The sequence below is a fragment of the Molothrus ater genome, chromosome 1 (genome assembly GCF_012460135.2).
Source record: "Molothrus ater isolate BHLD 08-10-18 breed brown headed cowbird chromosome 1, BPBGC_Mater_1.1, whole genome shotgun sequence".
In the NCBI taxonomy this organism is placed as follows: domain Eukaryota; kingdom Metazoa; phylum Chordata; class Aves; order Passeriformes; family Icteridae; genus Molothrus; species Molothrus ater.
The window spans coordinates 803,007-827,526 of record NC_050478.2 but is presented as its reverse complement, the minus strand read 5'-3'; the positions used below and the strand labels follow the sequence as shown (position 1 = coordinate 827,526).

General features: G+C 52.3%; 1 protein-coding gene across 1 annotated transcript in view; it reads left to right on the top strand.

Moving 5' to 3' along the window:
- The window catches only part of MAP4 (microtubule associated protein 4), a 151,489-nt gene that overhangs the window by 103,772 nt on the left and 23,197 nt on the right, over window positions 1-24,520 (top strand). The gene's annotated exons all lie outside the window — the stretch shown is intronic.

The following is a 24,520-nucleotide window of genomic DNA, read 5'->3' as shown; positions in this document are numbered from 1 at the left end:
CCTTCCCAACTGAGCTGTGCAATTGCCAAAGGAAGATGTGATTTTCTCCTGCTCCACTGACCCAGCCTCCAGAGGGGCTGGTGCTGCTCACACTTGGTGTGGAGGAGGATTTGTGGGCCAGGGCTGAGTGACAAACAACTGCTGCTCTGCTCACCCCTGAGGCACCCCCAGGGACACAGCAGGTGACCCTGGCACAGAGGCTCTGCCTCCCCCTGCTTCCTCCCTGGCTGCTGGGGAAACTTGGCTCTCTTGCCCCCATCTCTCTTCCCATCTTCCCACTAAACTTCTGTTTTCCCACTCTGGAAGGATGCCAGCTACAGATATAAAAAGGCTCTCTCTGATCTTGTCTTGCTGAGACAAAATGGATCCTTAATGCATTTTTAAAAAGCAATGGCATGTCCTTGCAAGAACTGGTGCTTTTTGGTGGGGTAAGAGCCTGTGTCAGACTTGTGTTTAAATAGCACTGGTGGATGGATTTGGGGTAGATCACACAGGTGTTGGGGTAAATACCTACCCCAGCCCTCCTGAGGTGGCTCTGGTGTGGTTCCAGTGGGAAATCCTGCCTGTAGGGCCTGTTTGAGAGGGCTGCAGCCACATAGAGAATATATTTATTATTTCTTTTATCAAGCAAATAGTGGCCTCGATGTTTGAGCAGGCTTCCTGTATTCCAGGTCTTTCCACTGCACAAGTCAGGCAAGCTCCCAAATCCAGGGACCGTGGGTTTGGCAGAGCAAAACCTGCCCCAGTGCCTCTCACAGATGTGCCAGAGGAGCATCCTGTAGGTGTCCCACAGCAGAAGAGTCCTGAGCCCAGAGCAGACCCCTGTTCCACAGTGGAGCCTGGCTGTGGTGCTGGAGCATCCCCTCGCTCTAGGGTTCCTCACAAAAAGGCCACCAGTGTCCCCATGGAGCCTGTGGAGAGCTGCAGAGATCCCCCCCAGGAAAACTGGGATTTGGAAGGTGCCATGGTGAAGAAAAAGAAAAAGAAACCCAAACAAAGGAGAAACCAGCTGCCAAGAGGGATGGAGTTCTGGGAGGAGAATGGAACCTGCAGAGGTGCCAGGAGTGCTCCCTGTGGGGTGGAGTGGCAGAACCCAGCCGTGTGTCCTGGAACAGCCCCTGGGAGCAGAGTTCTGGATGTGCCACAGGAGGCTAAAATAACAGCTGGGAGTCATATCCTGGAGGAGAAAAACACCTCCCCTGTGCCAGCCCCGGGACAGCAGGGCCCAAAATCCAGTGAGCTGCATGGCAGCCCCAGGGAGGAGATGGAGCCAGAGGAAAGGAGAGCTGCCAGCTGGATGCTGGGGTCTAAGGGTCACAGCAAAGAGATGGGTCACACTGAGGTGCAGGAGTCTGCTGCAGCCAAGGGACCCAGCAAGGCCATGGAGAGAGACTTCCCCAGGAAAAATGAGAAGAGGGAGGACAAGGAGTCAAAAGGTGCCGAGCTGAAGGTCAATCTGAGCACAGCAGGAGCTCCCTTACAGACCAAACCTTCAGAATTGCCTCTGTCCCATAAAAACAAGGAGCCCAAATCCCCATCTCCAGGGCAGGAAGCACCCAGTGACTCTGTCCAGCCTTCCCTGGAAACAGCCGCCAAGAAAAAGTGGGAAAAAAGCAAAGGGCTTGAAAGGGAATCCCTCCAACAGCCTCACCTGGAGCCTGCAGCCCTGGACAAGCTCCCTGCAGAGCCAAAGGCAGCTGGAGAAGGGGAAGGAGGGTCAGGGGGAGCACAGAGGAGCCCAACAGACGCTCCTGGAGCTCCTGGTCCTGTTCCACCAGAACCTGGGGAAGTCCCAGCTGGGCAGGGCAGGGCCCAGGGTGTCCCCAAACATCCCAGCCCTGGCGAGGCAGGGGCCAGGGGGGTGGCAGCAGATCCAAAGCAGGGGAAAGGAGTCCCTGGGTGTGAGCAGCAGGCTGGGACAGAGCCCAGCCTGACACACGGCACGGACAGGCCAAAGAAAAAGCGCAGTGAAGGGAGAGGCAAAAGAATGAAAAGCTGCTCAGAGCAGGTGATGCTCTCAGAGGATGGAGGCAAATCCACCGATGGAGCGAGGACAGATGAGGCTGGGAAGGAAACAGTTTATCCTGAGAATGGCCAGGCTGTTCCTCCTGCCAGAGGACACCCATCAGGCAGTGCTGCACAGGCCTGGCCTGCAGACAAGCCCAAAAAAAGAGGCAGCGACGGAAGGAGCAAAAAGGGGGAAAGGAGCTTTTCCCAGCAGCCTTTCTTTGAGAATAAGGTGGTCTCAGGGAGTTTTCCTGAGGGAGCTGATAAGGTGAAGGAGGGCAGTGATAAGGGCAGAGAGCAGGGCTGTGTCCCTGCTGGGGGCTTGCAGGAAAATGTAGCTAAAATGCAGAGGCCAATTGAGCTGGGACCGGAGAAACCGAAAGAAAATGTTGGGAAAGGTGAAACAGCTGATTTGGGAGCTTTAGACCAAGCTTTGCTGCTGCAGAAGAGCAGAGAGGAAGCCAAAAATCCTGCTCTGGCTGCCACCATCAGCCCCACAGAGCAGGTGGGTTTGGCTGGGAAAGGCAGAGAGGCCGGAGCTGCTGGGCTCAGCTCGGATGCGCCAGTGCTGGCAGAGAAACCCAGGAAGAGGAGCAGTGATGGGAGAAGGAAACAGCCTGAGAAAAGCCCCTCTGGGCAGGCAGCTGTCCTGGGGGCTGGGGGGGAAGGCAGGCAGGAGCAGGTGGCTGCAGGCAGGAAGGAAATGAGCTTGGCTGAGGAGAAGGGGCCTGGTTTGCAAAGAGAGAGGCTGGAGGAGGAGCTGGGGAAGCCCAAAAGCCAGGGTGGCACTGGGAGCTTCTCTGAGCAGCCAAATCTTTCAGGCCATAAAAAAGAGACTTCAGAGCCAGAAATAGGGAAAGGACACTTGGAAATGAAGGAAACTTGGCCTGTGAATAAAGGGAAGGAAGCAGATAAAGCCCCAGGGCACAGGGCAGGGATGCACAGTCCCACCGGGGAACTGGGCGTGGACAAGCCCAAGGGTAAAAGCAGAGATGGGAAAGGCAAAAAGGCTGAGCAGAGTCCTGAGCTGCAGCCAGGTGTCTTCCCTGCAGTGGGACATGTTCAACAAACTCAGTCTGAGGAGGGCAAAGAGAATTCCAGGAGTCCAGAGGTGCTGCTGGGTCACCTGCCTGATCCTGCCGAGGCACAGGCTCCTGCTCTGCCTCTGGAGCCAGGGAAGTCACACACAGGTGGGGAAGAGAAGCACAGAAAGGGGGAGCCTGGCCCCCAGCAGCCTTTTCTGCTGGAGCATAAAGCAGGAGCAGGGATGTTCCCTCCTGCTGGCCTGGAGGTCAGGGACAAACCTGAGGCAGGAGGTGCCAGTCCTTGCAGCAGGAATAAAAATCCTATTCCAGAGCATCCAGCAGTGTCAGATCCCAGCCTGGCCCCAGTCACTGAGAGATCTAAAAAGAGGGGCTATGATGGAAGCAGTAAAAAGGCTAAAAATGCCTCCAGGCAGCCTGTTCCTCTGGAGGCAGAACCAGACAGGAGTGAGGCACAGCCTGCAGTGGGAGCTGGGCTGGAATGTGGGGTGGGAGACACAGATCTTGTAGATGAAAACAGAAACATTAAAAACTTTCCCTCTGGCCCTCAAAGACTTGGGAATAATAAAGGAAGTGACTTGAAATCCATGTCCCAGAGCCCAGCAAGTGGCCCTGGGGATGGGGATGATGCTCCCTGTGGCCTCCCAAAGCAGGGAGAGGGGGGTGCAGGGACTGGGGACCTTCCTCCTCCTCCTCCTCCTCCTCTGGAAGCAGAGAAAAGCAGCAGAGAGCCTGGAGCTGGTGCTAAGAAGGAGATGCAGACCCAGAGATCTCATGAGCAGCCCAAAGAACCTGGAAAAGAGGTTTCCCAGAAAGGTGGGAAGAGCAGAGAGGCTGGTTCCCAGGGTGGCCAGCCCGAGGACAAAAGTCACATTTGTCCCGTGGCAAAGGTGGATGATAAGGAAATAAAACCCACTGATACAAAAGTGGATGATAAGGAAATAAAAGCCACTGATACCAAGGGGAATGATAAAGAAATAAAACCCACTGATACAAAGGTGGATGATAAAGAAATAAAACCCACTGATACAAAGGTGGATGATAAAGAAATAAAACCCACTGATACCAAGGGGGATGATAAAGAAATAAAACCCACTGATATAAAGGGGGATGATAAAGAAATAAAACCCACTGATACAAAGGGGGATGATAAAGAAATAAAACCCACTGATACAAAGGGGGATGATAAAGAAATAAAACCCTCTGATACAAAGCACAACACTGTAAAGGCTCCCTCAGAGCTTCCTCATGGGGCAGCAGATCCAAAACACAGAGCAGCCTCTGGAGCTGCTGAGGGGACAGGAGGACCAGAGGCCACCGTGTGCTGTGCAGAGAAGGGCACAGAGAGGTCCCCAGCCCCTGCAGGGACACCTGGCAGCACAGGGAGCATCTCCCCAGCCTCTGCAGGGACACCTGTGGGTGTGCCAGGAGCTGGCAAGGACAGGAAGGCTGGAGGGGCTGAGCAGGGCAGGGACAGGAGGAATGAGCAGAGCTCACCCCAACACCAGGGCACTGAGCCTGAGGCTGCTGGGACAGCTGCCCAAACCACCCAAAAACAGCCCAAAGAGAGCAAAAAAGGTCCCTGCCAGCCTGCAGAGGAGGGCCCTGCTCTCCTGAAGGATGCTCCAGTGTCAAAGGCTGAGGGGGATAAACCCCAAGAGAAAACCAAGGAAAAGGAATCTCAAGCCAAAACCAAAGAAAAGGAGTCTCAGGACACAAATAAAGAAACTCAAAATGCAACTAAAGAAAAGGAATCTCAAGAAGTAACTAAAGAGAAGGAATCTCAGGACACAACTAAAGAAAAGGAATCTCAAGAAGTAACTAAAGAAAAGGAATTTCAGGACACAACTAAAGAAAAGGAATCTCAAGGCACAGCCAAAGAAAAAGAATCTCAGGACACAACGAAGGAGAAGGAGTCTCAAGCCCCAGCTAAAGAGACAGAAGAAGAAGGAGAGCAGAAAGTGGTGAGAGAGGCAAAGAAGGAGAGAGTGAAGGCAGCCGAGCAGCTCAAGGGCTACATGAGACCCACCAAGGCGCGGGGGGTGCCAGCCCTGGTGCCAGCCCTGGCGGGCAGAGCCGTGCCCCGGCGGCCGGACCGAGGTGTGTGCGTGTGCCAGGGCCTGCTGCCTGCCCTCCTGCCCTGGCATGAGCCCAGCGGGCATCCAGCGTGGCATGAGGGGTGCTGGCTGCTCTCAGGGCTGCTGGGGCTGCTTGCTGGCTCACAGTGCTCATCCCCAAGGGCACAGCTGGCACCCACTGCGAGTGCCGGGCTCTGCCTTGGGCAGCCGTGGGGACTGAGTTAGGGCTGGTGTGTGTGCAGGGTTTGGGTGTGGCAGTGTCCCCTGGCCCTGCTCAGGCATGGAGGATGCCAGGGGCAGGGAGTGCTCTGGGTCCCTGCTGTTGGCAGGGTCTGGCTTTATCCCACCTCAGACCAACTGCATCCCCTTCTCCTCCTGCAGTTGGTTTGGCTTGAGCCTCCTTGAGCCTCTTCATCCACAAAATGCGTTTCCTTCTAGAATCAAAACCTTTTCCAAAGCAGCTCTAACAAAACAATGGTGGGACTGATGTAAATTTTGGGATTTTATCCCTCTTAGGAGACTTTGGATGGGCTGGTCAGCATCCAGGACTTGGCATCCTGGCTGTTCTCCAGGGAACAAGGTCCCTGTGCTCATAGGAAATGAGCTGGAATTCATCCCACAGAACTGAATCCAGTTCTTAGAAATTTTGAAATACGGCTAGAGATGAAATTACCAATATTCTTGTACTTGTGCTCATTCTGAAGCTTCCTCAGAAGGAGCTGGCATCTCTGTGAACCCCACTCTGCTGAGATGGGCTGGGCAGTTTATCCCTGCCCTCAGGTGCTCTCCATTTGTGCCTTGTCATCAGGCATGGAAGTTTGCTGCTGTTCCTGCAGAGTTTCTTGCTGCCAGTTTGCATGATGCAGCCACTAACTCACCAGACCCCGAGCTCCAGAGTGCCTTAACATGCTGCTCAGGTTTTTGAGAGGTTTTGTAATTTTAATGAGTGTTGCATAACCTGAAGTAGTTCTATTTTAGTGGAAGTGGTGTTCTCTGCATGAACTTGTGCCTGCAGAAGTGATGCTCTTTGGTGCATGATGCAACAAAACAAAGGGAAAGCTGAAGGCAGCATCTTTTACAAAACCAACATTTCTTCCAAGCCTTTCCATTGTCTGCCAGGAGTTTTTGAAGGAAAAGCCACAGGTAACAGTGCACGGACTGGAGGAGTCCTGGCTCAGAGTAGCACTGCAGCCTGTGAGTAAGTTGGCACAAACTTTGCACCTGGAAGTTGTCCTGATGTCAGTTTACTCAGGGCTTTGATAACCTTCCATTGCTTTCCTCCTTTCAACACTTTGTGGAGTCAACAGTTGGTTTGTTGGGGTTTTAAGAGGAGCTCAGAGTGCCCAGCTCTGAATTCCCCCGAGGGTGCTGGGCCCTGCCCAGGCTCCCCAGGGCATGGGCACATTCCCAACCCTGCCAGAGCTCCAGGAGCGTTTGGGCAGCGCTCTCAGGGATGCTCAGGCTGGGATTTTGGGGTGTCTGTGCAGAGCAGGAGTTGCATCAGTGATCCTGTGGCTCCCTCCCAGCTCAGGAGCTTCCATGGTTCCAGGGCTGAGCTTGTTTTGGAGCTCCTGGTGCTGTGTTCCCACAGCAGCTGAAGGTGCTTTGCCACCCCAGAGCCCCAGCATCATTAAGGTTGGAGTCCTGTGCCCACTGCCAGCCTTGTCCCCAGCCCAGAGCCCTGAGTGCCACCTCCAGGAGTTGCAGGGATGGGCATCCAACCCTCCCTGGGCAGCCCCTGCCCACAAATCAGATCCATGACTGAGGCTTTTGTCTCCATTTCCATCTGTGCTGGCCCTTCCTGGAGCAGCTGTTGCAGAGCTGCAAACACCCCCAGGGCCTGGCTGGGTCCCTCAGCTGGCACAAGTGGTGTGGAAGTGCCTGCAGAGGGAATTCCACCCCAGTGGCACCGAGCTGAGGCCAGCACCCAGGGAGGGGAAGGGTGCTCACATCCCTGGCCAGGTGACTGTGCTTGTTCATGGCAGAAATCAGGGAATTGTTCAGGTTGAAGAAGCTCAGCCTTTAACCCCAGCACTGCCAGGGCCAGCACTGACCCACATTCCCCAGTGCCACATCCACACGTTTTTAACCATTTCAGGGCTGCTGGTGGCAGCACACCACTGGGCAGGGCTGCAGGGATCCAGGAGATCTCTGTGGAACTCCAGGTGTCACAGGGACTGTGTCCCCTCCTTGTGCCTGTTTGTGCTCCTGTTCTGTGCCAATGGCATGCTCAGGGGGGTTGTGTCTTCAGCTGTTGCCACTCCTTGGCCAACACCTCACCTGTGACTGTCAGACAGGACTGGGAGGCTCCTGCTGCACACTTGATACCCTCACAGGATCCTGGAATGGTCTGGCTTGGGAGGGACCTTAAAGAGCACCCAGTGCCACCCCTACCATGGCAGGGACACCTCCCACTGTCCCAGGTGCTCCAAGCCCTGTCCAGCCTGGCCTGGGCACTGCCAGGGATCCAGGGGCAGCCCCAGCTGCTCTGGGAACTCCATCCCAGCCAGGAATTCCCAATTCTCAATCTCCCATCCATCCCTGCCCTCTGGCACTGGGAGCCATTCCCTGGCTCCTGTCCCTCCATCCCTTGTCCCCAGTCCCTCTGCATCTTTCTTGTTTCTTTCCCCTGGTGGGCAGGCAGTGATTTGCTCCCATTTTAAGGCATTTTGGAGGACCCCCTGCTGAAGTTCAGTGATGAAATCTCTTTAGCCAGGCTCCCATGTCCTACACTGTGTGTTCCAGGATAACAGGATGCTTCCCTGAAAACATCAGCTCCTGTCTGTGCTGCTAAAATCAGTGCCAGGGTTGTGGTGCAGCTCCCTCGGGAGTCATGGCAACTGTGATGCTGCAGATCCCTCTCTCTGATGGGAGTTGGATCCATCTCCTGTAAATTAGGCCTTGCACACTTGTGTAATTTTATTTTTTTTCTATTTTTGACTGTGCAGCTTAAGGAACATTGGCTATAAGGCTGATTGTGCAATTCTTAAATTTAATCCCTTATCCCTCTTTTGGGTTTATTTCAGCTTCTCATTGTTGTTGTTGCCATTGGAAAAACTGCCCCCAAGCCTCCTGGAAAATTATTTTATACCTTTTAATGTCAGGAGGCAGCTGAGCTGATAACAGAAACACCACAGGCATTATCAGCCTTCACAATGTGACTGAACCTTTGTGGTGCCTCTTGTGTGAATTAAAACTCAGTTTGGGAATTAGAGGTGGCAGTCAGGGTCCTCAATTCTGTATTTCCAAGGAGGTGCTGGGTGCTGGGGAATGGTTAAGGGGGGAATGATGGAAAGTTTTCACTGGGCCAGGCTTGGGCTCTTGGATTCTGATCTGCTGCTCACATCCCCCTTCCCTCTGCTCCTCAAGCTCTATTTCAAAGGGACACTTGCAGAAGATTTTTTTTTTCAATCTGTCCTTGAAGAATAGTCGATTTTAGAAAAAGAAATTAATTTGTTTCAGTGTTTGGGGGCTGTATCCTCTTATGGATTTTGATTTGCATAAGCTGTTCAGCCCAGGGCCAGCTCCACAGCCGAGTGCTCATTGCACAACCACCCTGTGGTGCTGACAGTCTGCTCCTGAATTCCTGCCCCCAGTGGGGGCTGGGGGCTGCTGGAGTGCTCATCTCCTGCCTGGATCCCTCTTCCCCCCATCCATCCCCATCCCTGTGGCTGCCTCCTGTCCCCAGCCCGTGCCAGGCTGCCGTGCTGCCCATTGCCACGGTCACCCTGTGGGATGTAGGGCAGATTTCTCAACAGTTTGTGTGCAAATCAAATCCATTTAAAAGCAAGAAATGCCCATCCCTGTCTAATGACAGGATTTGCTTTGCTTTTGCAGCCACAGTAAAGCTCTTGCTGTAAATATTTTCTTTCCCTGCCTGGTTTCCATTATTTTAAGTGGGTCTAGCATTTGCACAGTAACCTTTCAGTCATGCCATGTTTGTAGTTCTCCTGTGGGACCCCAAACTGTAATTGGGTTTGTCTGACAGGAATTCATCAGCTGATTAAGGCTGTGTTAATCAGGGCAGGGGCTGAAGGATGTGCAAGTGCAGCCAGTCATCCTGAGATCATCAGCACTCGTGCACTTGTGTGCAGGAGCTGGTAACAACAGAGGTGCTCTAATAATGCTTTGGAAATGCTCAGAGTCATCATATTGCAGGCTGGTCATTAATTAAAGGGCTGTTAATTATCCCAGGGGGTGTGTGAGGGAACTGAGCCCCACGTGGTGTCACCAGGCAGCTCTGGCAGTGTCACTTGGCTTTGAGAGGGGACCTTGGCCCTGGGCTGCTCTCCTGCCCTTGGCCCTGCTGGGAGTTTGGTTCAGCTTGAACAGAAGGCTTTGGGGAGGTGTTGCTTCTGTCCCTGGCTAAAAACTGAGCTGAGCTGAGCTGAGCTGAGCTGAGCTTACAGGATGTTTTTCCAGAGGTGCAGCTCTGCAGTGCTGGGTGCTCAGGGGCCTCTGATCCCACAGGATCACAGAATCCCTGAATGGTTTGGGTTGGAAGGAACCTCAGACCTCATCCAGTGCCAGCCCTGCCATGGCAGGGACACTTCCCACTGTCCCAGGTGCTCCCAGCCCCAATGTCCAGCCTGGCCTTGGGCACTGCCAGGGATCCAGGGGCAGCCACAGCTGCTCTGGGCACCCTCCCCACCCTCCCAGGCAGGAATTCCCGGCAATATCCCATCTAAATCCCCCCTCCCTGTCCTGTCCTGCCCCACCCCACAGCTCTGTGTTTTTTTGAGGTTCCCCAGAGCAGCTGATCCCACTGCAGATGCCCCTGGTTTCCCTCCCTGCTGCACCAGTTCTGGTTCCTCTCCTGCTGATGCAGCCATGCCCAGCTCTCCCCTGGAGCTGGTCCTGGGCCAGCCTTCCTGAGGTTCATCTTCTTTTATTTTATATTCCTGCTCATCCTTGACTCTCAGATTTTCAAGAAAAGCTGGGAGTGAAACAAATCCACTTCTGGCTGCAGAGTCTGCCAGGCTGAGGCTGCTGACCGCATTTCCTTAGTGGTGCTGTGTAACTTTCTGGGAAATCTGAATTCCAAACCTCTTTTCCTGGCTGATGTTGCCAGTCTGTGGCTTGTGCATCATTTGGTGAACTTTGTGTTGCCTCTGCTCGGTTTCCACTATGAAATACCCCCACAATAAGCAAATATTGAGTTGGAAACACTCTGAGTGTGTTTGGTAGCTGGTTTTGGCTGATCTCTGGTTTTTGATGTAAACTCTAAAGCAGGATTTGATCTGTAAATGACCCATCCTGTAAAACATGAGGCTGTGTTTAAGGTTTGTACAACTCCACACCTTTGCAATGTTAACCTTATAGATCAAGGTTCTGGTGGTCAGAATCCTAAATATTCCAGTTTTATCCTGCAGCCTGTGGGAAGAAGTGAAGCGTGAGTTGAGCAGGGCTGGTTCCACAGCCTGTGTGTGTGTGTGTGTGTATGAGCACAGGGGGCAGGGTGTGTAAATCCCCTGTTCCTGGGCACACAGAGCATGTCCTCGTGGCTCTGCCTGCTCTGATTGCTGTTCTTGCTAATAACTCTTAATTAGAGACCACACCAACCATGCTGGCACCGAGGAGCTCATCATCCTGGAAAGTGATGTTGCCTTAGAAACCAGTGCAAGAGGCTGCACAGAAACGATTGTGTTAGATTAAAGCAAAAAAAAAAAACCCAAAAACCCCAGAGCATTAGCAGGGATAAGTAATAGCTTCAGGAGTGAAGCAAAAATAGAAGCACTAGGCTGATTCATCTGCTGAGGCTGGGAGGCTGCAGATTGGGTACCAGAGCTGACGTGGGATGTAGTGATCTCCGCCTGCTCCGGGGACTGGCACAGCCCAGCTCCACCTGGAGCAGCCCAGGGAGGGCTCAGGCATCCCTTGGGGTGGCTGCCCTTGCAAAGGGATCACTGGAAGCACCCCAGGAGATCTGAGTGCCTGCAGAGGTGGTTGGTGCTGGGACTGAGACTGGGCTGGGCGTGCTCAGCATCCCAGGCTGATCCTGTCAGCTCTGGCAAGCAAGAGCAGGGTTTAATGAGGTTAAAAGGATGTGGACAGGCAAAATAGAGCCTTCCTCCTTGTGAACAGGCAAAATAGAGCCTTCATTCTCAAGAGCAGGCTCTGTCACCTCTGGGAGGGAGTGGCACCCTCAGGCAGTGAGGGAAGCTCCACGTGCAGAGCTGGACCAAGGCCTGATTTACAGGATCCTGTAATGGTGTCACTGCTCCTGCCTGGCATGAAGGGTGCTGGAGAGCCCAGAGGAGAGGGAAACCCCAGATTTGGTACTTGAAGAGTAGGAAATGTTCCTCCCTGTTGAGCTGAGGGTAAAAGCAGTGGTGGAGCTCCTGTGAGGGTATCTGACTCTCCTTTCCAACCCAGCTCTGCTCCAGTGAGACCCTCCCTTACTTGAGTCACCTGTCAAAATCTGCCCAACTCTGTATCTGAACATCCTTCCACCCTTTCTGGCTCATCTTCACTGACCACTTTGCCTTTTAATTCTTCAGAGAACTTAAGGTTTATGGGAATCTAAAGGAAAAAACCAGGGAGCAAAGCTCTGGTGGGAGAGCTGCTGGTCACAGCGAGTGGCCATTCCTGGCCTTGCACCAGCACCATGGCACAGCTTCAGAGGCAGAATATTCATAAATAGAAATTAAAAGAAACGGACTGGGTAGAAGATAGAGGCCAGGGCAGTGGAGCTGGGCAGGGCTCTGGGAGCAGCATGCTCTGGGCAGGAGGAGGCTGTTGGGAAGCTCTCAGTGGATGAACTCTGCATTACCTCCATTAATGTCCTGAGAGATTAAATACTGGCTGACTTTGGAGATTTTTCATAGCTAAGCATTCTCCTGCTTCTGAGCATCCCAGGTATTGACTGTGGTTCATTTCCTGCATTAGAAAATATTATTTAATAAGGCAGCAGCAGAGGCTGTTACTGGCTGTGCACTGACATGGAGTCAGGCTTTTCTTCCCTGTGATGCAAATCCCTGCCATGATCCCAGGCTCTGAAGTACCAGGCCCAAAATCAAAGGGGGTTCTCTCCTCTGTTAGAAAGGGTAGGTATTTGCTTTTTAAGTGAAAAAAAAAAAAAAAAGAAAGAAATTAAAAGCTCCTAGGTGGTTTCAGAGAGCTTTACAGGGCTGCCCTCACTCCTGGGGAAGTGCTTTAAGGGATCTCTGGTGGATTGAGATTTCCTGTAAAAAAACCTTGGTTTGGATTGAGTGAGCAATGGAGGAATAACAGTAATTACACAGGATTAGAGGAACTCAGGGCCTGCCAGATTGGGGAGCACAGTCAGTACTTTCAGAGTGAGCAAGTGCTTGCAAACATTAGTCCTACATCAGGGAGGAGGGAGAGCACGAGCCGTGAGCTGAGAGCCCGTTTCCCACAGCAAGACACCTCGGAATATTTTAAAGCAGAGAAAAATTGTTGAGGCTCTTTGAGAAGTGAAGGTTGTGGGTGGAACTATTCTGGTTAATTAGAGGCTGTCAGGAAAGATTCATATAACTTACAGTTCCTTAGTCATTGTTTTTAAATATAGCAGTGCCTTAAATCCCAAGCTTAAATACAAGCAGATAAATGTGTGGATTGTAGCATTTCTCACAGCAGGTTCAATTCAGGGGGCGTAGTGGAACTTGCAGGCTCCGGGTATAAAAATACATTTCTCTCAGTTCAACTCGAGCAGGGGAGGCCTTTTCCATGAGCTCTGAGGACATTTTCTCCAGAGTGGAGTGCGGTGACATCCGGGATGGTTCATGTGCCGTGACCCTGGCTCAGAGAGCAAAATCTGCCTCAGTCAAGGATTAAGCTGCACCAGACACTTAAGAATAAAAGCTGAATCTGCAGTTTGGTGCTAATGCAGCCTCTGCAGCCCAGTTTATCCAGGGGAGTGGTGCCCAAATCACGACTCCCAGCTGGAGGAGCCCTGTGGGGCTGCTGGAACAGGGGTGGCTGAGGAGGGCACATCAGAGGTGTTGAGGCTGGCTTGGGATGGATCAACACAAAGTGTGCAGTGCTGGTGTGGATGAAGGGTGACAGAAAAAATCCACCTGCAACCAGGTCAACAAGCAGTGAAGTTTGTATTTTTGTCAGCTGGGGCATGTGTCTGGCAAATTCTGTGGACCCAAACAGGCTGTTTCAAAACACATATATATGGCATCTTTAAATCAGTTAAAAATATTGTAAGATATGTTCGTGTTCAGAAATATATAATGAAAATGAATCTTGCTGTATTTGAGACTCCAGGACCTTTCCAAACACATCCCATCCCATCCTTTTCAGCTTTGTCCTCTTGCTTACGGGAGCGATGCAGTTTGTGAATTGTGAAATCCTCATTACAGCAGGACTTGTGATCGCTGTTGACTCCAGAAGAATATATTAAAATTCACAGAAAACAAAGCCCTTGTGCTGAAAGGGCTCATTCTGCACTGTGCTGCTGGGGCTGGGCTGGGGGGGCCGTGCCTTGGTTTGCTTTGTGGGGGAATCGCTGACCTTGGGTCCTGCGTGTTCTTGGAATGGCTCATCAGCAGGAACTGATACCGATCAAAGCATCGATCCCAGCACAGCTTGGCAGAGCAAAAGGAGAGGCTGAAATCCCCCCAGACGTGTCAGGACCCCCCAAAGGCTGCTGAGAGCAAAACCCTTCCCCTGAGCCCATAAACCCCCGGCAGCCTCAGCCCAGGGCCGGGCGCTCGCCTTCCCCAAGTGAATTCCTGAGGATTCTCCACAAAAGGATGCAACCTGCCCGTTTCTTTTGAACTAGTGGCTGCCTGCAGTAAGTGAAGGCGACGGCGCAGGGGGTGGGGAGGACGGGGTTTGTCACGAATACCGGGGGCACGCCGTGTCGTCACGGCAGCGAGCCCGGCGCGCCGAGCGCTGCAGCGGAGCCGCGGAGCCGCCGCGATGTCCCTCTCCAACCAGCAGCCCGAGTACAGCCCGCTGGGCAAGGGCAAGAGCCCCGAGAGCTTCCCGGCCGCCTTCCACCGCATGGAGTCCCCGAAAGACTTCGGCAAAACCGAATTCGAGTGGCAGAGGACCGAGGGGAAGCTTAACGAGATTGGCTTGAACGTGAACTCGGGGGGACCGATTAAGGACGGGCTCGTTAAGAACGCCGGTTTCACGGATGAGGACAAGCTCTGCTTCTTCGAGGGAAAACTAGACAAAGAGCTAAAAATAGCTCAGAAAGACAAAAGAGAATTTGAGGTGCCGGGCAAGAAATACCAGGCGGCTGCAGGTCACCTTGAGAGCTGGTCCCTGATTTCGGAAACCTTTCCTTCTGCTGAAGGCAACTTCGGGAACCCTAAAGCGACCGATTTCCGCGTGGGACAGGCGGGAGCCGAAAAAGCCGCTCCCGGGCTGGGTAAAAATGAAGCCATCACCGACCAGGAGAAAGCCGTGGGTAAGGCTGGGATGGAGACCAAGTGCCAGCCGGAGCCGAAGCTGCCCCATCTCTCCGTGCCGGAGAGCGATGCCGGCAAATTCATGAAGGAGCAGGAAATCAGCGTCTGGAACCCCAATTTCCAGCCCATCCTGCCGAACGACTCGGGGTCTAAAGAAACGGCCGTGAAAAAAGATGGAGCCCCCGGCTATTGTGTCCTGGGGGTGCTTAACGACAGCTACGGGCAGAGCGGGCTCTCTTCCCCCGCTCCCGCAGCCAAAGCGGCCCCTCCGACCACCACCGTGGAGCTGGCCCAGGACGAGTCCAAAAGCAGTGACCTGAGCGAGAGCCCCGAGCTGGAGGAGGAGATGGAGGAGCAGCTGGGCTCTGAGGGCAGTTTGCTGGCCAGGGCTGCCCACCAGAGGAAGGCGATGAGGCGTGCGATGTCAGAGTGCTCTCACTTGTCGGTGCCCCTAACCCTTAACCTGGCCGATAAATACCCTGAGCCGGTGCTTAGAGAAGACGTCGCCACTGGGCTGCTCTCTCCTAATAGCAGCCTGACCCAGAGCCGCAGCCCCACGGCCGCCAAGCCGAGCTCCCCGATGAAGCGCTCGCTGACGGTGGCGGAGGAGCAGGCGGCCCTGGGCGGCCCCGCGGCCCCGCCGAGCCCCGGCCCCGGCGCGCAGCCCCCGGCCCCGGCGCGGGAGGAGCCGGCCGCCAAGAAGCGAGAGGAGTGGAACGGCAGCAACTCGCTCAAGAAAGAGCTGGGCAGCCCGAGCGCCTTCCACAGCAAGCTGGAGCAGATCCCCGAGCTCGGCAGCCAGGACAAAGAGCGGCAGGAGGCGGCGGGCAAGAGGGACAAGAGGGACGGCGGCGATGGAGCGCCGGGGCTCGATGCTCCCAAAGGCAAAGGCGCCGAGCCGGAGCCCGGCAAAACGGCTCCTCTGGAGAGGAAAGAAATCGAGGTCAGCAATGTGCAGAGCTCTCCGTCTCCCAAGCAAGGGGATTCACCACGTGATGGTATGTTACTGATTTTTACCTCTCCGGGCAGGGAGCGGACAGGAGCTGGGAAGTGCCGAGTGACTTTAGAGCGCACCTGGGAGCCCGGCACCGCCGTGCTCGGCAGGCAGAACAAAGGATGGGTCTGTACGGATAGAAATGGAGGGGAAAAGGGGAAAATTAATTGCTTGGCTGGTTGCTCAGCGTCTGGTGCAGCAGCAGCTGTTAATGGGTTGTCGGGATCCTAAAGTTGAGCGATGGATTTTCAGATCCGTGGCATCCACAGGGGTCCCCGCCGGTCTCCCCCGGGTCCCCTCCTGCCACACCTCTCCCGAGCAGAGGTACCCCAGATCACGAGCTCTGTTGTGAGAGCAGGGTGACAGCAAAGTTAAACCCTTTCAGCCCCTGCCAAAAAAATCTGCGGGTTGTGCTTTTCCCGTAAGCTTCTGGCACTCTGTTTGAGGGGAGCACAAGAGCGATGGGTGCAATGATTTATGGAGTTAAGCTCTTCCCGGTGCTGAAATTCAAAGTGGAATTTCTCTGTCACTTTCTGGAAGCTCTTTCCCAAACCCCCCGTTTGAATGGAGCCGTTCCCATTCCAAGGGTCAATAGCAGCTTGTTGTGTTCTGTGGGGTTTGTTGTTTCAATGGTGCTGTGGTGTATGAGGTCACTCTTCCCGGATTTAAAATCTGTGAGAAGAGTAGTTAATCTTTGTTCTCCCGCCTGGAACAACATCTCTGTGTCCCCCCTGCCAGCCCCAGCCAGCAATAAACCTGCTTTTTTCCCAGATTTTGGATGCGACCACGGTGTTTGTGCTTTGTCTGTCGCCCGCATTAACGAGAGGAGAGAAAATGTGTCAGGGGATAAAGACAAAAGATTTGCAAGAGAATTTTTGCATCCTTTTGCAGCCGGCTGGGAGGGCTGATGTGAAATGGAAAGTGTCACGTTGTCGAGGGAGGGGAGGCTACAGCTCAGGTGTGCAGGGGAGTGAGCTGCTCAGGTGGAGCCCCAAAACTCCTGGGGTGAGCTGAGCTCTCTGAGCGGGGCAGGGCAGCCCCGAGGGGCTGTGCTCACACAGCCCTGGGTTTGTTCTCCTCTGGGTTTGTGGTGTGTGAGTGACACCCCATGGTCACTCAGGCGGCTCTCGCTGCCCACACTGGGCTCTGGGCATGGCCCTGCAGCCATTGGTCACTCAGCACTGCTGGGCATAATGAGAGTTCTGCTTTCTCCAGTTACCTGTCTAGATGCTTCAGCTGCCAGTCTCATGTTTGGGGAGCATTTGGGCAGTACAAACTCCCTGCTGTGGTGTGCCAACGTGGCTCACCTTTTCACTGAGCCACAGGATCCCAGGATGGGCTGGGCTGGAGGGACCTCAAAGCCCATCCAATGCCACCCTGGTACTTTTCACATCCCAGGGACACCTTCCCCTATCCCAGGCTGCTCCAAGCCCCATCCAGCCTGGCCTGGGACACTTCCAGGGATGGAGTGTTGAGGGTGGGGAGATTCTTCCCTTTCCATCCTCTTGGTGTTCCCTGGTTCCTCACGGTTGGCTCCAGGGACAGATTTTAATCCTTGGAGCCTGAGCAGAGCTGTCAGCTCCTGGCAGGCAGGTGGGAGCCACTGGCTGCCCTGTGGTGCTCCCAGGGAGGTCCTGGCTCGAGCCAAGGCTGGACAGGACACCTGGGGATGTTCCCTTGGGCTCAGGTCAGACCCTCGTGTTCCATGGTCACCTGGGCTTGATTTTGTACCCAAACATGAGAGGGTCATCAGTTGTCTTGGGAACTGAAACATGGCAGGAGTAAAGAGGTGTTGACAGCAAATGTGGAGCAGAAAAAACCCCAAAAGTGATGTATTTGTGCACACCTTTCATGTCAGAGTTCTCGGGGTGAAGGGGCTTGCCATCACCTTTCATGTCACAGATTTTTGGGGGGTTGCTGACATCTTTCATGTGCCAGTTTTTTGGGGTTTGATGGGACATCTTTCATGTCACAGTTTTAGGAGTTCGCTGATACTTTTCACATCCCAGTTCTTTTGGGGTGATGGTGTTTGCTGACGCTTTCCATGTCCCACTTTTTTTAGGGTGATGGGATTTGCCAACACCTGCCCTGACACCAAGGTTTAATTCCAAGACAAATCAGCAACAAGGTTCACATTTTGGGCAACTGGGACCCCCAGTTTGGCTTGGCTGTTGAATCCTGTCCAGCTCAAGGGGCAGCTGTTTGAAAGCACAGCTCTGTGGGATCTTTAAATCAGACAAAACATTTAAAACCTCATCTGAAGTGGATTGACATGTTTTCCCCAGAGGGGCTGAGCATCAGTGATGGAAAGGTCACTGATATGGGAGTGCTCCCAGTGTTCTGGCTGGGTTGTGCTTTGCAGATGGTTTATTCAGATTGCCAAGGGTTGTTTAGCATTTGGTTTAAAATTTTGCTCTTGCAGTCTTCATTATGAAAGCTTGTTTGTTGTCCTTACAATCACAGGTCTGGGTGAGCTGATACAGAGATAACTGAGCTGGCAGAGCTCTCACAGGCATCAGTATCATAGAATTTGAAGTTATTTTCTACTCTTTGTAGTTTTTACTCCTTTAATCTCTGGGTTTATCCTCTCCTGGGGGCAAACAAAGCAGTAAAAGCAACGAAATGTTTTCTATATGTGCAGTTTAGAGGATTTTCAGGACGCAAGAGAAACCAGACAGAAATTCCTCAGATGTTCCTGAAAAGCTTTCCAACTTTGTGTGCTGAGGGTTTTTCCCTCTCCCCTGTTACTCAGCAGAGAGGTGGTTATAGTAAAAATAACTCCCCCAGCAGGCAGTGCTGGCTGGAAGGTGGAGCTGGTGCTAAACCCTCCTGTGCATTTCATTCACGCTCAGTTCCTCTCCTGAGATCTGATCAGCCTCATCTCAGCACTCCCCTTGCAGCTCTCCATCCTCTCACCGGGCAGAGTGCTCAGTGCATCCATTGGATCTGACAGAAAAGGGTTTTTCCTGCTTTTTGTTAACCCCTCTCTTCTTCTGCCCGCTCTGTCTGTTCACCCCGACCTCAGTGCTCACACCTGGGGTAGCAAATTCTGTCACTTGCACCTTTTATCATCCTAAAAATACTTCAAAGAATTGTGCAGCCTGATCCAAATCATTTGTATGGTATTTCCACTTAAAGCAGACTTCCTTGGTTCTGCCCACCTAGGGTTGTGGGATTTTTTTTGCTAAATATCTGCTCCTCTTGTGTTCTTTTAATAGAAAGAATTAGTAGAATCGTACATAAAACTCAATTTTCCTCCTTGCAGACAGGTGGGTGTTGGTGTAATCACAGAATCCCAGGATGGTTTGATTGGAAGGGACCTTAAAGCCCCCCTGGTGATGGCACATGTAGTTTAATTTTAGTTTAATTTCATTTGAAAAGCTGCCCCCAAGGCGCTCCTGCTCCGAGCCCTGGCGTGCCCAGGGCAGGTATTTTCAGCCAGGAGATCCTGGCTGCAGATTAGTCCTGATCAGAGCTGAGCCCCAGCACCTGCCCAGCTCCCTCAGGAATCAAATCTCCCTGGCCAAGGGGCCCTGTTGTTCCCAGCATGAGGACAGCTTTGGCACCTGAGTGTTGTGGGATTTATTGGCATTTATTTGTTCCCAGTGTCACCCCCAGCAGTGTCACTGCCAGCAGTGATGTCCTTCAGCCTTCACCTTCTGCCTTCTCTCACTCCCTTGGCCTCTCCCTGTAACGTTTTCTGCTCTGGAACACCAGGAATTGCAGGTTGGGTCTGTCACACCCAACAGCAGCTCAGTGTCTGCATCAGGAAACCATCCTGGGTTCCAGCTCAGGTTTTTGGTACTCCATGAAGTCCAGCCTAACTCCCAGTCTCCTGAAGGATTTTTTTTCCAGCAGAACACTGTGGTTTAGATGAGTACAGAATCCAGGACTCCCAGCAGCAGTGAGGGTGTGAGAGCCCTGGCCTCAGGTTTGCACTGATTTAAGTGAGTGCTGGGATTGGGAATGTCAGCCCAGTAAGAAAGCCTGGAAAAAGCCAACACTGCAGTGGTGGGGTCCTGTGCTTTCCTTAGCACAGGAAATGGGGTTTGTCATAGGGGAGAAAAGACAGAAGTGACTGCAGCTGCCCTGTGCCTGGTTGGGATTGGGGGATACTGGGGAACCTCCCTGGGATTCATTGGATCTTTAGTGACACCTTGGTGCTTGGGTGTGCCAAGGCAGGACTGTCTTTATTTGACATTTTGAACAGTGTGGGACAGTTTTATGCCTTCAGACACTGAAAAGCTGAAGAGGGGCTTTGGGCAAAGGCCTGGAGGGACAGGACCCAGGGAATGGCTCCCACTGCCAGAGGGCAGGGATGGATGGGACATTGGGAATTCCTGGCTGGGCTGGAATTGCCAGAGCAGCTGTGGCTGCCCCTGCATCCCTGGCAGTGCCCAAGGCCAGGCTGGACAGGGCTGGGAGCACCTGGGACAGTGGGAGGTGTCCCTGCCATGGCAGGGGTGGCACTGGGTGCTCTTTAAGGTCCCTCCCAGCCCAAACCAGTCTGGGAATCTCTGAATTCCATGAAATTACCCTGTGAATCCCCTTGTCCCCTGGCCCAAGCAGTGCCCAAGCTCAGGTGGCACCTGGAGATTCTCTGGGGTTTCACCAAAGTTCAGAGCAGCTTTAGGGCCAGCCTGAAATGGAATTTGGGCTCTGTTTCGTGTCTGTTCCTCCCTGGATGCCCTGCCTGAGGCAGCAGCAGCTCAGGGCTGGTTTTGCTGGTGGGTCACTGTGATGGGAGCTGTTACTCACAGCAGCCTCATCACTCCAGTCATGCCCTGTTGGATAAATGGGGGAGGCACTTCAGGTTGTTCTGATTTAGGATTGCCCTTGCTGGGGTACAAATAGAGGCTTAACAATCCTGGAGCCTTAGCTTTGGCAAATGCAGGCAAAGAGGACATCTGATTATTCTCAGTTTGTGATAACCAAGGAAAATGTACACCTTGACTGAGTTGCATTCATTGCCAGATAAAATGCTGAGCCCTCTGCATTTGGGTCAAGCAGGAGATGTTGATTCTGCCTTTTCTGGGGAGGAGGGAGCAGCTCAGGGTCGTATTTCTGTTCAAACCAAGATTTGTTGTACTTGTAGATACTTTTCTGTAAGAGCCTTAGACAAAAAAGCTTTATTTGAGGGTGGTTTTTGGGATGCAGCTGCTCCTTTGGGGTGCTGAGGGATGAGGAAGGAGCTGAGGGATGAGGAAGGAGCTGGTGCCTCTCAGTGGTTCCCCATGAGCAGGTTTTGTTCCAGGGCTTGTTTACATTCAAGAGGGAGAGTAAAGACAAGGATGGTCATTGCCTTATTGCTTAATCTATTTCTCTTAATGGATTTTCAGCTGATGACTCTAATCCCGATGAGAATTATGGAGCTGTTTCATTGAATGATGTTTTAGTTGAGCTTAGCCTGCTAAATATCCCTGGCTGGGGATCTGGGGATGATGCCTGGCCTGGTTCACGTTGGGCTGCAGCTGCAGGCAGGGCAGGTGACACAGGGACTGCCACACAGAGCCAGAGGGACAGCTGGGAGGGACAGCATCTGGGGGATACAGCCTCAAGCATCCATGGAAATCTCCTTTATTAGAGGGAGAAAGGAAGCATAGCAAAATGGGGAATGTCCTGAGGCAGGAGGGACCCACAGGGATCATTGATCCAAGCCCTGGCCCTGCACAGACACCCCAAAATCCCACCCTGGGCATCCCTGGGAGTGCTGTCCAAGTGTTCCTGGGGCTCTGGCAGGGTTGGGAATGCTCCCATTCCCTGGGGAGCCTGGGCAGGGCCCAGCAGCCTCTGGATGGGACACGAGGAGCAGCAGTCCCAAAAGGCAGGATGGGGTTCCAGATCCAGCCTTTGCCTACAGGAACCTCTGGCCTGCTGACAGGAGCCCAAGACAGCTTCTACCAAGGTCTTCCTTTTGGCATGAGGATGGATTTTTGGGAATTCTTGCCCTTTCCTAAGCTGCTGGTTGGTGCTGAGCTGCCCACAGGCGTTGCTCCTGAGCTCTGTGATTTATGAAACAGTGCAGTAACACAGTTTAACTTCAAAAAGATCCTCCTGGGTGCATTTCTGTTAGTGCTGTTGCCTCATTTTACTTCTTCAGAGAATACAAACAGCAAAGCTTTTCAGGCTTTGTGCCTGTTTGGGTTTTTTCACACAGAGTTGCAGCTTTTGTGAGAGCTGTTACTCAAAACCGAAGGTTTGTGTTTGCTCCCTCCTGGCTCAGCTCAGCATCACCTCACACCAGCTGGGACTGCACACTGGATTTGTAGGATGGAGGTGCCATAAGGATAATTCTGTGTGGCTTTCCTCCAGCACGGGGACTTGGAGGAATCCAGAAAGAGAAAACAAAAGGAAAAACTCTGTCAATTCTTAAATCCTAATGTTTGAAAGAGGGAAAGGTCAGGTGAAGATAAATGGAAAGAAATCCTGGTTGTGAGAGTGGGGAGGTGCCCAGAGCAGCTGGGGCTGCCCCTGCATCCCTGGCAGTGCCCAAGGCCAGGCTGGACAGGGCTGGGAGCACCTGGGACAGTGGGAGGTGTCCCTGCCATGGCAGGGGGTTGATGCTCTTTAGGGTCTCTCCATCCCAAACCATCCTGGGATTCCCTGATTCCTTGTGCTTCCCTTTGAGTCCAATGTCTCAGTGCACACCTGGTCCTCCAGGGGCTCTCTGGAATGAGAGCTGTGATAAATAAATAAATATAATTAATTAATTAATAATCAATCAGTCCTGGGGGAGCTGGCACGGGCAGTGGCCAAATGAGACTCGTGAGCCTGGAAAAGGGAATGTGGGGAGGGAGGAGGTTGTGGTTGTGTCTGAAAAGTCATCAGTGGCAGGGGAGTTGTGAACAAGAGACAGTTCTGGTTTTCCAGGATAGGAATATGGGTCAGCAAACGAAAATAACAGCAGCAGCTGAAAGCAAACCATGCTGGGTGACTGCTGAGAGATTTCAGCAAAGCTGTAAAACAGCTTCTGCCAGGAATTCGGGAACTGTGAGATTTTAGCTTTTTTTTGGTTTTTTTTTTACCAGGAGGGTGATCAGATCCAGGAGCAGAAGCTCCCAGCTGTGGAATCTCCATTGCTGGAGATGCTCAGAGTAAGACTGAGCACCCCTGAGCAGCCAGGTGTAGCTGAGTGGGGGACTGGGGTAACTGAGCTCCCCTCATCCCCTCCAGGCTGCCTTGTCCTGCTTCTCCATGGCTGCCTGTGCTCAGAAGCTGTTGGACCTGCAGGTGCTTCCAGACTGAAATCCACAGAGATGTTTTTTCGAGGGGTGGGTGGGATGGGTTGTTTCCTCCTCTGGTTAGGAATTCTATTTACAGTTACCCACAACCAGGATTTGGCTTCAGGAAACCCTTGGGGGAGTTGGGCAACCCCCTGCAGCTGGGACAGGAGTCACTTAGGCTGGACTGGACTGGTTTAACCCCAGCCCAAAGCCTTGTGCAAGCAGAGGGGCTGTTCCAGGCCCATGCAGGCGTGTCCCTCCCATGCATGGAGACCTGGAGTCTCTTTGGGCTCCTCCAGCCTGTGTCTGGACTGCTCAGTGTCCCCATGTCACCTGAGGGTGTCCCTGCAGCTGCACTGCTGAGGCCACAGGGATCCGGGATGGTTTGGGTTGGAAGGGACCTTAAAGCTCATCCTGCCATGGCAGGGGCAGCCACAGCTGCTCTGGGCACCCTGGGCCAGGGCTTCATCATGATAGGAATGATTTATTGATAGGAATCGTGATAGGAAAAATGCTAGGAATCATTTCTTGATAGGAATCATGATAGGAAAAATGATAGGAATCATTTATTGATAGGAATCATGATAAGAAAAATGATAGGAATGATTTATTGATAGGAATCGTGATAGGAAAAATGCTAGGAATCATTTATTGATAGGAATCATGATAGGAAAAATGCTAGGAATCATTTCTTGATAGGAATCATGATAAGAAAAATGATAGGAATCATTTCTTGATAGGAATCATGATAGGAAAAACGATAGGAATCATTTATTGATAGGAATCATGATAGGAAAAATGACAGGAATAATTTATTTAATTTATTGATAGGAATCATGATAGGAAAAATGCTAGGAATCATTTCTTGATAGGAATCATGATAGGAAAAATGCTAGGAATAATTTCTTGATAGGAATCATGATAGGAAAAATGATAGGAATGATTTATTGATAGGAATCATATAGGAGAAATGATATGAATCATTTCTTGATAGGAATCATGACAGGAAAAATTATATGAATCATTTCTTGATAGGAATCATGACAGGAAAAATTATATGAATCATTTCTTGATAGGAATCATGATAGGAAAAATGATAGGAATGATTTATTGATAGGAATCATGACAGGAAAATGCTGGAATAATTTCTTGATAGGAATTGTGATAGGAAAAATGCTAGGAATCATTTCTTGATAGGAATCATATAGGAGAAATGCTAGGAATGATTTCTTGATAGGAATCATGGCAGGAATCATTTATTGCAGTGCTGCTCTTGGAAACTGTTGGGACAGGCCGAGAACTGTGATTGTCACCATTAGGAACAGGAGCGGTGGGGACAGGGCCGAGGATGGAGGCAGTGGCAGCACACTGCCCTCAGTGTGGGGAGGCACTGCTGAAGGCAGGGCTGTGCTGGGCGGGATCCATGGAGGATGGCAGATGGGAATGGCCCTCCCTGTCTCCTTGAAGCCCCTTTCCCTCGGGAGTGCTTCCCTGCTGCTGCTGACTCAGCTCAGGCCACAGCAGCTCCAACCAAATGCCTTTCAAACATCTTCCAGGGCCTTCTGCCTCTGCCTGGGGGAGCAGGCAAACTGAAAAGTCTCCTAAATAATTCTCTTGCAGCCTAATGAACAAATTTGATTAAGGTTTGGCAGCTTTTCCTAATATTCCCTGTAACTAGGAAATGGTGCCAGTTCTCTGTTCTGAGAACAGCCTCGTCATTAAACCATGAATGAGAGCAAATGTCCTGATGAGCACAGGACAAATGAATATTAAACCCCAAACCTCT